This window comes from Vanessa cardui, chromosome 12 (genome assembly GCF_905220365.1).
Source record: "Vanessa cardui chromosome 12, ilVanCard2.1, whole genome shotgun sequence".
NCBI lineage: Eukaryota > Metazoa > Arthropoda > Insecta > Lepidoptera > Nymphalidae > Vanessa > Vanessa cardui.
This window is the reverse complement of record NC_061134.1, coordinates 2158582-2170618: the sequence shown is the minus strand read 5'-3', so window position 1 is coordinate 2170618 and position 12037 is coordinate 2158582. Positions and strand designations below refer to the sequence as shown.

Genomic DNA, 12037 nt, shown 5'->3' with positions numbered 1-12037 from the left:
AGTATGTAGTCAACACGGCACATAGACATTGGCGATATGAGAAATATTAAACATTCCTTGCATTACCAATGCGCTACCAACTTTTTGAACTGAGATGGTATGTCCCTTGTGCCTGTAGTTATACTGACTCACTCACACTTCATACCAAACACACAACAATACTGAATAATTTTGTTCGGCAGTAGAATATCTGATGAATCGGTGATAGTCGGGCTTGCAAAGCCCTACCACCAAGAAAGACTTTGGACGTACTTTGAAAACGTATTGCCAGCTAAGGGTAACCCCAGTCTGATAAGGATGAGACTGATAGGGTTATACCAAAATTACCATTTTGAAATAATGCAATTTAAAAATGTACATTTATCAGATATTATTCAGCATAACTTGAATCCCCTTTTTATGCATATTTCAAACGTATCCGTATAATATTTTCGTACGTACTTGCTTATCAAATTCGCAGATAGCTTGTTATTTATTTTGATAAGGGTGCGGCTAAAATGAAATGAAAATCATCTAATTTTTCTCACATATTTATGTAGAAAAAATCGTTACAGTGACTTATCTCTTGAAGACAGATCATTAACTGATAAGAACTTTTCTCAAGACAGTTTGGGTAAATAACCTTTTATTTGAATATTTGATATTAGGTGCTAGCCTTAACTTGATCATTTTTTCGACTAAACTTTAATAATTAAATCTTTATATGTCATACTATTTCACCGAAGATCAGAATCCAAATATTGTTGTTATTTTAACCAATTATCAAGATGTCGCGTTGGGTGGAATGGTTATTGAAAATTTCCATAACAATTCAGTGATAAGCTGTTACTTATATCCTAAAAAAAATGCAGACGAATTGATAACCTCCTCCTTTTTGAAATCGGTTGAAAAAACATAGCAAAACCTCTTTGCAATCATATTATTATATTCTAAAGTAGTGCAGTATTGTATTATACTTATTCAAATTTTACATACATAACAAAATACGATTTTAGTAACATTATCTCGTCCTCGCATATACACGAAGAGTTTAAACGTTTTTGGTTATTTGTTTCTCAAGCAACTGTAGTTATTATCAACTATGATCAGATGTCAAGCTGATAAAAATGTCTGATATGAAATATCTATTTGCCCTGAGCAAACAGGCAAGCGGCAGGACGCTTATATACGGTCATGCGTCTCCAGAACCGCTCTTGTCGTTCGAAGCGCATCTACATACACTTCGTTGCTACATTATTGTAATAATAACAATAAATATATTTAATTTAACAACGCAACTCATTATATATCTAAATTTTCTTTTCTTACATTGAGTAACATTTTATTTCGATGTTGCAGTCTCCTAGTATCTTGACATGGTTACATATTTTTTCATAACATTTGAAAAATTATAGCTTATAATAAACTCTGGTTAAAGCCCGCAAATATATGTTTGCAGATCTTATAACCCTACGGTTGCCGGCTATATATCCGTTTGGTTGATTACGAACCATTAACAAATCAACCGCTAAGCAGTAATAGTTTATACCGCTGTGTTTCAGTTTGAAGGGTGAGTGAGCCAGTATAATGATAGGTACGAGTAACATTAAGTTGGATCCCATGCCTAGCGAAACATTGACCGTCTAAGGAGTGATTTATTATTTCTTACGTGATTGTGTCTAGGCAAGGTATTACTTAAAATGAGCTAGCGGCATGACCCGGCTTTATACGGGTGTATCAGCAATACTAAATGTAGTAGAGAATCTCTAATTTACCTAGTGTTTCTTTACTATATTGACCAAGTATTATTCACAAAAACTTTCCTCACAATCTAAATAATAATTTTAAAGATCTAAGCATACATAAGTACAGACAGTGATAAGCGACTAATACTAAGTAAGGATGTTCTACAAGATACGCCGCCTATTTTCAGATCTTTGAAGATCAAGCATTCAAATCAATGTTATAAAAATATTATTCGACACAATATTATATAAATGATGGTAGGATGTAAGGTTGGTTATTGTATCTCTGAAGCGTACTTAGGGTAATGCATAAATTGTAACATTGATAATTATCTATGGTATGATTTTTACGTATGACGTACTTCCTTTCTCATGTGGGCCGCGACAAGGTATGCCAAGAGACATAACATCTTAGTACCTAGGGTTGATGGCGCATTTACGCCATTGTTCATCAGCGGTGACCAATTACCAGAATGTGGCCCATTTGCACGTCAAACCATATTATAAAAATTCGGTCTATAAAATGACGAAGAAAATAAGTTAGGCTTAGTTATTTTTTCAACTGTAACTTTATTATTGTCTAAGACTATTACTACTAGTATTATTTTCTCACTCAAATTGTAACAAATTGGTAACGGTTACTATAAAGGTGAGTTATGTAAGTGCTACCTTATAGTGTGGTGATAATATAATTACATACTTAATAGGATGTGTGCGTGAGCGCGCGTGGTTGTTTAGGTATGTGCGTGCTTGCTATATGATGTTCAACAGACCAAAGTAATCTTGGAATGAGTATCTACAGATGAAGCCTGGTGCCAAGTAGAAGAAACTATCGATTTTGAGTGATATTTATATTATCTGCAGATATTTTTAACTTTGCCGTTTCATAAATTCAAATCATTTGTAAAAAAAACATTGGTAAAGAAGGCAGATTATTCAATACAAGATTATAAAGACGATAAAAAGCGTGAAATAAATACATGTTAAATATATAAAGACAATACGACTTTGTATTTTAGTATTTTAATATTGAAAAAGAGTAACTACTGAGTTTCTTGCCGGTTCTTCTCGGTAGAGTCTACTTTCTGAATCGGTGGTAGCTTCACTTAATTGGTAAGTGACGATTCAAAACTGCTTGTAAAAGCCTACTTGAATAAAGTATATTTTGATTTTTTTCATTATAATACATTATAAAAGTTATATAAAAATATCACTCATCAATAATATATATCAAATAAACTTCGTAAATCAAATAAATCACCAGAGACGAATCGAAGCTGAGAAGTATAATAAACAATCGAACGAACTTCAAGTGTAATTCAATCATTATCTAAATGAGTCTTTTTCATTTCGTTCAGTAACATTTTTAAAATATATGTCGCTTTCTATAAAATTCAGAACGAAATTGATTCAAGAAGCAAGCATATTATATTTCTTTGTACCAGCCAAAATGGTTTGATAATAAATGGAGACAGAACAAAGTTAAATACACACTTTTCTTTACTTTATTGTGCACCACAAAGAGAAAATAAATAAATAAAAGATGGATACAGACTAAATAAAAGAAGCGTACAATTACAACCTTATCGCTACATAGCGATCTCCTCCAAAATACCAATGCTGTAAGTGACATATAAATCTATTAAATAAATTTAAATTTAGAACACACATATTATAAATCAATAAAGATTTTTTTTAGTCTTACGTCTTTAATTTTTTGTTAGTATACAGCCATAGTTACTCTCTAATCGGCCAGTTACATTTTCCGCTGTCTAAAATTATTTTTTTATTAAATTGTAACAATTTACAAAATTGCAAATATGAATCATCTTTTTCTGCTCGTCTACGGCTGGTGCTCTTCAAAATGAGACCATAACCTTTTTCATGTACAGCTATCATCCTTAATTACTAGGATAAAAAACTTAAGCTATTAATATAAAAGACATTATTAAAACATATAATATTACAAGTATCTAATCATAATGAGAAATATAATATAGAACAAAAATAAAAGATATTATTGACAAGACACAGAGTGATCAACAAAGTTTTTTTTTAATATCTATGGATTATACGAATTCGTAGATAAAGGTCGCTCGTCTAAAAGCCTGAATTGTATATTTACTTCAATGCCGTAACTAAGTAAATGAATGTAAAGTTCATGCCATATTTAAGACAGATGTTGTGACTAGTGACGACAGTCTGGCGCCGGAGAGATCTTATACATCTTCTTACCGAATACCGAATCAGGTTCTAGCTTTGACAGTTATTTGTAAACTTAAATATCTTCTAAATAAATCATTTCGGCTATATTTCGAGGCACGTGATTACTACAATAGATAAAATATACATATGTATATTATACACTAAGATTCTTGATAGTTCTTCTCGATAGAAATTACGTTTCGAATTGGTGGTATTATGAATGAGGATTCTGTATGTTTGCCTTTCCCACTTTTACGGCTTAGCCACTGAACCGAATTTAATGAAATTTGCTGTGAAATGGTAAGCTTGAACCCCAAAGAGGACACAAGGCTATTTTTATAACTGACACCTGAAACCACAGGTTTTAACTAGTTTTATTTAATTTTGCATCAGTCTATCCAAAACTGCTTATGAAAGCCATTGCACGAAGTACTTCGATTTTATTTACTGTATTTCTCACACAATAATTTTGGGTTCACATTAAAAAAACTAACCTCATAGCGTGTTGTTACTATCTTTACTAATGTTATTAATAACTCTGTCTGTCCGTGGGACTGTTGCTCTTTCACTTATCAACGAATGAACGAAACTTTGAACTGAAAGGACATAGGCTACTTTTTGCTTAACATATGACAAAAACGCGAAAACGCGAGAGAAGCCGCATCTAGTATTAGACAGACAGAAAACAAATACAAAACATGATCAAGTGGAAACCCTATTGCGGATATCGAAACGCTGCCTTCGAAATTGAAATTGAAAATTTACTAACGTCGCGCTCGAACGTAAAAAAATTTAATAACTAACATCCCGTCCTGACTTCGTACGAATACAACTCATACCAAGACACACTACGCTATATTTTCCCATTTCATTCCCTTAAATTTGATATTCCAGAAAGGATTTCTTAACCGATACTTACCATATGCACTCATAACCCAAATTTCTCTTAATCAACAGTTCCGTTCCTGGACTGATTTTCAATCAGAACATGGATTGTATAAATCTGAATTTAGACTGTAAGTTGTAATATTAGGTTGGGGAAAAAGTCTTTTCGCATATAGTATGTATGAACTTGTAATAAAATCTCTTTGGCTATACCATTTGTATCTGGCTGGTTTTGGTATCATTAAAAAGTTTTAATCTTAAAGAAGGCACTTCCAAATTCAAATTAGGAATTTGTGTGATTTTCATTTGTTTTTGTTGTTGTTAAAATGAGTGAATCTAAAGAAGAAATTCGATACATTTTAAAATTTTACTATAAAAAAGGTAAAAATGCAACTCAAGCCGCGAAAAAAAATTGTGATGTTTATGGACCTAATGTAGTATCTGTGAGAGTAGCGCAAGTTTGGTTTAAGCGTTTTCAAGCCGGAAATTTTGATATCAAAGATGCATCTCACTCTGGTCGCCCTGTTACGGACAAAATTGATGCCATTTTTGAAAAAGTGGAGCAAGATCGGCATATTAGTAGTTACGATGTAGCTGAAGAACTGGCAATTGACCACAAAACGGTTTTGACTCATTTGAATAAGCTGGGTACACAAAAAAGCTCGATATATGGGTGCCTCATGAACTCACTGAAAGAAACCTAATGAACCGTGTACTCATTTGTGATTCTTTATTACGACGTAATGAAACCGAACCATTTGTGAAGAAGCTGATAACTGGTGATGAAAAGTGGATCACATACGACAAGAACGTGCGAAAAAGATCGTGGTCAAAGGCCGGTCAAGCTTCACAGACTGTGGCAAAATCCGGATTAACTCGCAACACGGTAATGCCGTGTGTATGGTGGGATTGGAAGGGCATCATTCATTATGAGCTGTTACCGCCCGGCAGGACCATCGATTCAGAACTGTATTGCGAACAATTGATGAGATTGAAGCAAGAAATTGAGAGAAAGCGGCCAGAATTGATCAACAGAAGGGGTGTGGTTTTTCACCATGACAACGCTAGACCTCACACATCTTTAGCCACTCAACAAAAATTACGAGAGTTTGGCTGGGAGGTATCAATGCATCCGTCGTATAGTCCTGACCTTGCACCTTCAGATTTTCATCTGTTTCGGTCTCTGCAGAATTCCTTAGGCAGTGTCAGGTTAACATCATGAGAGGACTACCAAAACCACTTGTCGCAGTTTTTCGATCAGAAGCCCCAAAATTTTTACAGCAATGGGATCATGTCACTACCAACAAAATGGCAAAAAGTTATGGAACAAAATGGCACCTACATACTTTAGTCAAATGTAAATAAACTATAAAAAAACTTTTTGAATTTTCATATAAAATACGAAGAAACTTTTTCCCCAACCTATTATTATATATACAAGATAAATATATAAGAATTCTTAGCTGTGACTTCTTTTTTATGGTTTATATTGGAGGTCGAGCATATGGCCCACCTGATGGTAACTGTCACCAATGTATATAGACATTGACGCTGCAAGAAATATTAACCATTCCTTGTATAGCCAATACGCCATGAACCCTGGGAACTAAAATTTCACGTCCCTTGTGCCTATAGTTACACTGGCCCACTTCCCCTACAAACCGAAACACAACTATATACCTTGTTTGGCGATAGAATATCTGATGAGTGGGTGGTAAATACCCAGACGGGCTTGCACAAAGCCCTACCTAGTAGTAATATATGTGTCATTTGGTTTCCTGTTCAAACTTTGCTGAGGTTACACGTAAAATACATCCTATGTATCTTATTATACTGAGTACTGTTGTTTGGCGGTAGAATATCAAATGAGTGGGTGGGTAGCTACTGCTTGCACAAAAACCACCAAGTAAGTTTAATTTTATTATTCGGATATAAATTTTCTAACTCGAAAAGTTTGTAAGAAATGGGGCAAGCGTGTATCGTAAATAACTTCCTTCATTAAAATTTGCAAAGTCGATACAAATTTTGGACTATTTACGGGGAAATTGTAATTTTCTCGTATAAATAGTCTACAATACGCTATGCTGCATATTAATTAACTATTCGAACCGAATATCCGAGTTACCAGATATAATGAGATTATTCCCCAACTGTGTACAAATATTTATTTTCCATTGGCTAATTATCCTTTACACAGCACAGATGAAATGAATGACTATCTTGTTGATCTATTGACTAGATATAAGGCCTCATATCCCAATGGTTTTTGATGACCCACGATGGGTTGATAGATAGTTATCAGGTATTTCTGTCGAAATATTCTCAATAAGATTTTGGAGTCGTAAAATCGTTGGTCCTGTGCCTGTATTATTTGCGGCCGTGATTACGGAGAGTTCACCTATGTTACTGCTCACACTTGTGCCCTAAAAATGCCCTGCTTTGGACCTTCGAGATTAATCTGCGTGATTGGAATCAGTCTATAATTATATTCGTGACAATACCCGTCTTAAAAGAGTACTATAGATATTGTTTAATTACTATAAAAACAATCACTAAGATACTAGACATGCTCTAACAGATTACCGGTTTTTCCGGAATGTGGATAATTTCTTGCAAGGAAAAAAAATCAACTGGAATGCGGCAGTCCAAATCGCGTTCAAAGAGTTTTTTATTCTCGCCCCCAGGGTTTTTTTGGGAAAGAGATTAATGTACTACCTGTTACATGGCAAAAGTTCACGGATAACAACGCTGTTACAAAAAAATATGCATATTCCTCCCTCCTCAATATATATTTTACATATACATACTTCAAATATTATAACCTCTTCATATTTTCCGAAATCCTCGATACATACGATTACATAACAGTATTCGGATAATCCGAAAGGTAACCAAAAATAACAATCTCATACGAAACTAAAATACATCACAAACAATAACACGTTTCAATTTATAACCTTCGAAACTCGACGTCTAAATTTTATAACTTAAAATTGCTGAGACGGATAAACTTATTATTTTCATTCAACAAATTTCTGGATATATTCAGCAAGAACTTTCTAGAACTTTCGTCTCACCTTTGTTATTATGGCAACGAAAACATATTATCGCGTATTTGAATTAAATTTTACGATATTTGAACATACGCTGAATTAAATCAAAAATTAAATCTTCGTACTTACAACAACAGCCTGTAATTCCCAAAGCTGGGCTAAGGCCTCCTCTCTTTGTGGGGAAGGTTTGAAACATATTCCACCACGCTGTTCCAATGCGGGTTGGTGGAATACACATGTGGCAGAATTTCTATGAAATTAGACACATGCACATTTCCTCATGATGTTTTTCTTCACTACCGAGCACGAGATGAATTATAAACCCAAATTAGGCACTTGAATATTCAGTGGTGCTTGTCTGGGTTTGAACCCGCAATCATCGGTTAAAATGCACTCGTTCTAACCACTGAGCCATGTAGGCTTCGTTCTTATTAGAATTGATTTCGAAATCTGGGTGTTATTTTTAATTTTTTTGATAATCTAGTAACTAGTACTGCAACCCGCATGCGAAACGTTGCGTTCATTCAACAGTTTATTCAAATTTCGAAACCTATGACAGATTGTTTTGATTTAATGTGTTTGTAATTAGGCATGAATATTCAGTGGTGCTTGCCTGGGTTTGAACGCGCAATCATCGATTAATATGGACGAGTTCTAACCACTGGGCCATCTAGGCTTCGTAAAAGTAAAGTAAAGTAACAGCCTGTACATTTCCCACTGCTAAGATAAGGCCTCCTCTTCTATTACGGAGAGGGTTTGGAACATATTCCACCACGCTGTTCCAATGCGGGTTGGTAGGATAGACATGTGGCAGAATTTCTATGAAATTAGACACATGCATATTTCCTCACGATGTTTTCCTTTACTGCCGAGCACGAGATGAATTATAAACCCAAATTAGGAAATCTGGGTGTTATTTTTAATTTTTTTGATAATCGAGTAACTAGCACTGCAACCGCACGCGAAACGTTGCGTTCATTCAACAGTTTATTCAAATTTCGAAACTTATTGGACGGATTGTTTTGATTTAATGTGTTTGTAAACTGGCGACGTCTGCTCGGACGATTTTCATTTTTTTTATTTTTCACAGACGTAACGCAGCTGTCTACGTGGCCAGTAACTTTTTCCACTCTCTAAAATAATTATTGTTAAATCATAAAAATTTCATAATTAGCAATCAAGAGTACTCTTTATTTTACTGCACATCTACGACTGGAGTTCTTCAAAATGAGATTATACTCGGTTTTATATGTGTAACTATCGTCCACTAATAGCTGGTTTATTAATGAAAAAGGTTAAATGTCATTTCCATTGTTCCCTTACTAACATTTAACTGAGTTGGTTATAGACAGTGTGCTTCGAAAACGCCGACATCCTTTAAATTTACAATGAAACGTAGTCAGCTTCTGTCTAGTAGCACCATAGATACGATATTTGGATGCATGTTTTTGAAATGAAAAATATAAATATTATTATTTTTTTATGGTATAGTTTGGCGGACGAGCATATAGGCCACCTGATGGTAAGTGGTCACCATCACCCAAAGACAATGACGCTGTAACAAATATTATTCCTTACATCGTCAGTGTGCCACCAACCTTGGGAAGTAAGATGTTATGTCCCTTGTGCCTGTAGTTACACTGGCTCACTCACCCCTCAAACCGGAACACAACAATACTGAGTGCCGTTATTTGGCGGTAGAATAACTGATGAGTGGGTGGTACCTACCCAGATGGGCTTGTACAAAGCTCTACCACCAAGTAAATAGTCAGTAATCGTCACGTTAAGTAAAACCGTTGTATTTCCCCAAGGGTGACCATTACCTAACTTAACCTCTGTCTCGTCTATTTTGCACGGTTTAATAATTTTTTTTTAATTCGTTTTAATAAAACCTTTTTTTTTTTGCATTTTGTTATTCTCAGACAATGTAAGATCAATTAATTAGTTAAATAGTAATTCCATTATGTCTGTTATTTAATACGTAATACATATCGATACGATCCTACCGTGATCCTATCTAAGGCAGGCTGACTTACAAACCAGTACCCATAAGATTTTTAATACAAGAATAATTGATTATCCCTCAAATCCTTAATGAGCTGCCAAACTTAGGTACTAAGATGTTATGTACCTTATGCCTGTAGTTACACTGACTAATGAGTCCTAGTATTCTTATACTAGATGGGTTTTAATTATGATAATAAATTACATGTAAATCAATTCACTCACAAAATCGCGCCCCAATACGTTAAATTACTATAGTCGTACGTTAGTATGTGTGAGTGACGCTCGTGCTTAAAAAGTGTCTTAGTGTGCGTAAATCATGGCAGCAAGTAATACAATTTAAAATTATGTTTGATTATTATATTATAAAATATTTAAAGTGGAGTAGAGCACCTTCGTGACTGAATACTGCTGTACTACTTTCACATTTAACTGTTCTGAGGTGAGTTTCAAAAGTGGTATTACAATTTTCAAAAAGCATTTTTCCTAGATAAGTGATAGATTTTTAGTCACTTCGCTCAAATAAAAACAACTCTTACACTACAATAAATACACACAATTAAAAAAGAATATAATTATTTATATCATTATACTGATATTTACGTAAATCGTTAATAACTAAAATATTGGTAAGGTTATTTAAGTCACTGATTTAAATGAATTCAAAACAAATGTATACTATACTAGCATTAATCTTATATCACAAATAACTTATTCAGTTAAAATTGTTTTGTTTATCGTATTGTATTTTTTATTGCTTGAAGTCGTTAAATTAAAAGAATTCTCTAATGCCTTCGAAACAATTATTTGGACCATTACCAAGAATTTTTTACAGTCCACAAAGCTCTACGCATGTATCAGCTACTGCTCTTCGTAAAAGCAGTTTATTTTACCACAAATTTATTTGATCATACTATATTTATTATACGTTATATTTAATATAACATAGTACTACTTACACGCTACAACAGAAAGAGAGCTGTATGCTAACGATATATTAAGCAAAAACATAAGACGTTAAGAAATGAAACGTAAGGGACGTAGTCTTACTCTTCTAGAGAAACGTTCTCGTTCATTTTTCCAAATGTGAATAGTGCATTTCACTCACCTTTTATTATAGAAATATCTCCCACAGAAATACACTAACGTAATAACATAACAATTATTGGAAACGAGAACAGTTAAATTTTACACAAAAAAACAAATGAAAATCGAATCATTTTCACGATTTACACACACATTAATTATAATCAAATTTTACCGCGTTGTCGAATTCTAAAAAAGGAAACGATTCTATTTTCGAAATCATATTTTATTGAAAAGTCGAGTCTGCGCGTTCGTTGACACGAACGCCTGATGCAAAGGTCGCGGCAAAACTGCCTCTCAGATGAATGGAGCGCAGCCTCCCCGTCGTGCTTTAAATGATACTTGTAAACATTGGGAAAATAGCGTCATATACTAAATTACGGACTATATTTCACATTTTACGGTTATATATTTCGATAACTATGAAACATTTAATTATTTTTATAGGTTTATTACAGTTTTATTTTATTTGTTTCATAGTTTTATTTAATCATAATACTCCCTCGGTCATTGTTATTTTAAGAGTTATATATATTTATAATGCATCTATTTAAATTATTTTGATGTCATTTCATACAGCAAGTGATTCAGTAACTAAAACTCGCAGAATTCGGCGGAAAATTGCGAGGTTTAACCAGCTAATCACCGCTGAGTTTTCACGTGCTTAGATGGTTTTTATAATAATTTATCTAGTATTCGGCGGTAAAGGGCTACATACCACATTAACTTGGTTTTGAGTAGTACCATGGAGTTAGTTCTAATCTTCTTCGAATGCAGTCATTGTTGAACTAAGAAAATTAGATTTATAGTCGTATACAAGGAAAACAATCCAGAAAAAATAAATAAAAAAAATCTTTATTCAAGTAGGCTCGTAAAAGCACCTTTGAACCGACATGTTACAGTTTTGAATTAAATATAAAGCAAACACCGGTTCGGAAAATATGACAACCTTCTACCAAGAAGAAGCAGAATGAAACTCAGCAGCTCTTTTTATCATTTTGATTACAGAATATGTCAGAAGAGTACAAATATATGTTTATATATCCTGACTAGAAATCAATAAATCCTATATAAATGCTT

General features: G+C 33.7%; 1 long non-coding RNA gene across 1 annotated transcript in view; it reads right to left on the bottom strand.

Moving 5' to 3' along the window:
• Nucleotides 1-11229, bottom strand: part of LOC124534484 — a 46585-nt gene extending 35356 nt beyond the window's left edge. The window contains exon 1 of the long non-coding RNA XR_006966740.1: nucleotides 10980-11229. This is a non-coding gene — a long non-coding RNA (uncharacterized LOC124534484). The remainder of the gene's footprint in view (nucleotides 1-10979) is intronic.
• Nucleotides 11230-12037: the final 808 nt, after the last annotated feature.